General features: G+C 37.7%; 1 long non-coding RNA gene across 2 annotated transcripts in view; it reads left to right on the forward strand.

Annotated features, from left to right (window-relative positions):
• Positions 1-4,146, forward strand: part of LOC128248108 (uncharacterized) — an 11,771-nt gene that overhangs the window by 3,370 nt on the left and 4,255 nt on the right. The window lies entirely within an intron of this gene.

The raw sequence follows: 4,146 nt of genomic DNA on the forward strand, positions 1-4,146 counted from the left end.
AAAGAGAGAGAGAGAGAGAGAGAGAGAGAAAGAGAGAGAGAGAGGGAGAGAGTGAACTCATTGACTATGTACAAAGTCAATAAAAACATAAATACAAACACTCATGCACACACACACAAGCACACAAGCATAAACACTGACACACACACAAACATAAGCACATAGACACAAACACACATTGACTTGCAATATTTGGTTCCCCAATCCTATTTTCTCAGCTTTGTAGAGAGCAGCAAAATGAATTCCCAGAGTTCATTGAAGCGAAACATTGTAGATAAAAACATGGAGATCAAGTCATGATGCCCAGAGAAGGCTGTAAACTCCTGAGAAATATCTTATTGTAATGACTGTCTTCGATCTACTGTTATTATATTATGCATGTGCATATGTGTGTGTGTGAGAGTGCGTAAAATATGTACATACACCCACATAAAACAGGAGGGTGTCCTGGATACGTTAATCAACTAATGCAGCAAGACGTACCCAATGACTGGCAAAGCATTACCATTGTATAATGTTACAAAGACGATGCATTAGACAGCGGGAATTACGGAGGAAACAGATTACTGGATCAGGTTATGAAGGTCACAAAAAGAGTCGTAGCACAACTGATCCTTGACAGAATAAATCTAGATGAGATGCAGGAGAAATACTTGGCTGAGAATAAACCGTTATTCCTGATATCCTTTGACTTGGAGCAAGCATTTGATAAAGTATCATGTTCGGTAATGTGATAGTCACTAACAAAAATATGTATAAAAGAATGGTTTGTGAGAGTTGTACAAGCTATGTATAAGGATGTATTAAGTAAAGGGAGAGTTAATAATGATTCCAATGAATTTAGTATGAATCAAGGAATCTATTAAAGTTCAATTTGCCATTCTTTCCTATTCGTCATAGGCCTACAGGCTATCACAGGAGTTTAAGACTGACTGTCCATGGGAATTCTTAAATACTGTTGATCTAATTCTCATTGTTAAATCTGTAGTAAAATTTTAGGCATGGAAGTTAAACCTAGATCAAAGAGGCCTCAACATAAAACTTAGAAAATACTAAGGTTTTATTAAGTAGGAAAGAAGACAGAACCTTAGAATCTTCAAGGAAATGGCCTTAGTCAATATGCAGAAAAGAAGTAGGTATAAACTTCATATACTGTACTCAATGTAAGCTATGGGCACAAGAGATATAATGGAACCACTAGCAGACTCATCATCATCATCATCGTCGTTTAACGTCTATTTTCCATGCCAGCATGGGTTGGATGGTTTGACTGATGTCTGAAGAGCCAGCGGCTGCACCAGGGTCCAATTTGATCTAGCAATGTTTCTACAGCTGAATACCATTCCTAACGCCAACCACTCCAAGAGTGTAGTGGGTGCTTTTTACATGTCACTGGCACAGGAGCCAGTCAAGCGGCCCTGGAATTGATCCCATTCAGATAGTGCTTTTTATGTGCCACCATCACAGGGAGCCAGTCAGGGGGTACTGGCATTGGCTGTGGTAGGACCCAGTAAATGTATATACATAAACTCACTGGACCCTACCCTTGCACCCAATCTGTCCTCTGTCATACCTTGCCCACCTCCCATCTTCTTAAAACCTATTTCTCCATCATTCTCCTAACTATGGCACCATTCAGCCTCTGTAATTGTATGAAAGTAGAATCCACACATATTTCATCCTCTTTTGTGCTACAAGTCACCTCCTACTGTCTCCAGAACTACTTCATTTTAAACTCCATCCTTCATTCTCAATCTCATCCCTTTGAACTTTATTTTCCACTGATCACCCCTCTCTACCCTCCACCCCCCGTTATCTCTCTTTCTTCTGAACTACATTTTAAGACTGCCATACCTCATCTTCAATACTTTCTCATATCTGCTGTCATTCTCAACATCCTCTCATCTCTGCCATTGGCACCCACCACTTCTTTGTCTCCGACTCACTATAGCCACCACTGTGTATCTCTGAATTCTGTCTCTGTCATTATACATTTCTCTCTCTCCCAATTTTCCCACATCGTCCCCTTATTTTCTGATCTGACTCCAGGTTTTCCACCTTTTCTCTACAACTATCTATCACCTCTTCCTTACTAAAGGCTTTCCTATACCTTTCACCTTCCTCTGCATGATGATATTTACCATCAACTACATCTCCATTCTTCCTCAGCATTCACAACATTCATCTCTACCCCCATCTTTAACCAAGTCATTCTCCTCTCATGCCTTAATGGACCTATTCAGCTACCCTTCCCAATCCTCTGTCCATATTCTCTCATAAACTCACCTTCCTATACCTTGAAAATATGTTCTGATACCTTGTCACCACCATCTTTGTCTTCCTTCCAGTTACTCCCACTCACTTTATAAAATGTGGGATAGCCACTGATCTATTTTATAGCAAAACATCTGAGCCAGTCCCCTCTATTACACTTTAGCTTCTCAACACCTAGCGTGGTTTCAGTGAAGTTCAAAGCAGCAATAAGAATAGGTTTTGTTATTCACACATAATAATCTCTTATGACAAACTAGAAGAAATGACATTCATTTTTGCTTGGGATTTTGTTGAGCCAATCTATTATTTCGTTAGTTTTATTCTAGAGAGGTAATGTTGATTTTGTTTTTATATTTGGTGACAATTTGTCTGATTTTTTTTTTTTACTAATGATGCCTATGTCCAGTTTTGAAAGATTTACAAGTCTCATGCAAAGGTTGTCATTGAAGTTTGGTTTGTCCTCTTCCATGGTTATATATGGACATTTTGGTGTTAATGTGTCTACTCTATCATCTATTTTAAGCTTAATGACTATTTCTTTGGCTGTGGTGTTTATATCGTTTAAAGCTGCATTTTGCTTCTTTTTTTTTTTTGTATTTGTATTTTTGTATGCATTAGAGAGAAAGCAGTTATAAGTGGTTTTACTTACCTGGTTGAAATTGTTTGACTTGTCTGATTTTACAAATATATTTAGAATTTTTTTTTTTTTTTTTGTGGTTGATTTTCTGTTTCAGTTCTTTTTGCAATTCGTTGATTTGCTTTTTGAGTTTCAGTTGCTTAATCACTGCAAATAGGTCATGTTTGAAGGGTTATAGCAATAGGGTATGTCAACAAAATATCAACACACCCAGTTACTAAGGTTTAAAATACTGAACTTTGTATCTCTGACCTTTACATTGTCAAAGCAAAGGATTAAATTCAATAAAACCAAAATCAACTAAAATTACAGACATCCTGTGCCTGCTTAGCAAAAGGGACACACCTAAATATGCACACTTGCTTACAAACCTCTTGTACATGAATAAATTCTGAACAATAACATAACCCCAAATTTAATCAATCAAAATTTTTCCAAAACACCTCTCCATAACAATCCAGCCTAAAACCTAATTGCCACTCCACTCAAACCTACACACCAAAGGAAGATTTTTAACTCAGCAGAGACTATGTAAAGCCTAGGTTAACTTTAAAGCACTACATTCGTACGATGGCTTAACTGCCCAAAACTTTGAAGTCACTGTCAATAATATTCTTGTTTATGAATAACAAATACACACACACACACATATATATACAAGGGGGTGCTGAAAAGTTCCTGACTTTGGGTAAAAGAAAATACAGGAGGACAAATTAATTACGATTTTATGCTGCATTCACACACTCATTGCACATTTATTGCAGCAGATTCACACACTTACTGCAGCAGTCCTTCGGTTTTTCTAAGCCCTGTAAAAGAACTTGGAAGGCTGAGCCTCCAGCCAGACCTTTTGTGATACCCTTAAATTCAGGAACTTCTCAGTACCCCCTCATATATGGACACTCCCATGAAAGACAATGTATGAGCATTCAGCTTCATAAAAACGACCTGCACAAAGGATTTGTTTATAGTGATCAAATGTTCGTGTTGCACATCAGCTCACTCTTTCCATCAAATCGATGTTGTCTGAATAGGTGTATGGTGTACCACGTGTTGGGTGTCTAAATGATTGCAGAGCAACGTGAGATGAAGTGTTTTGCTCAAGAACACAATGCAACAGCTGGTCTAGGAATTGAAATCACGATCTCGCGATCATGAGTGCAACACACAAACCACTAAGCCATGTACTTATATGTATATAATATATACATATACATATATATATATATACATAT

The sequence above is a fragment of the Octopus bimaculoides genome, chromosome 6, assembly GCF_001194135.2.
Source record: "Octopus bimaculoides isolate UCB-OBI-ISO-001 chromosome 6, ASM119413v2, whole genome shotgun sequence".
Lineage (NCBI taxonomy): Eukaryota > Metazoa > Mollusca > Cephalopoda > Octopoda > Octopodidae > Octopus > Octopus bimaculoides.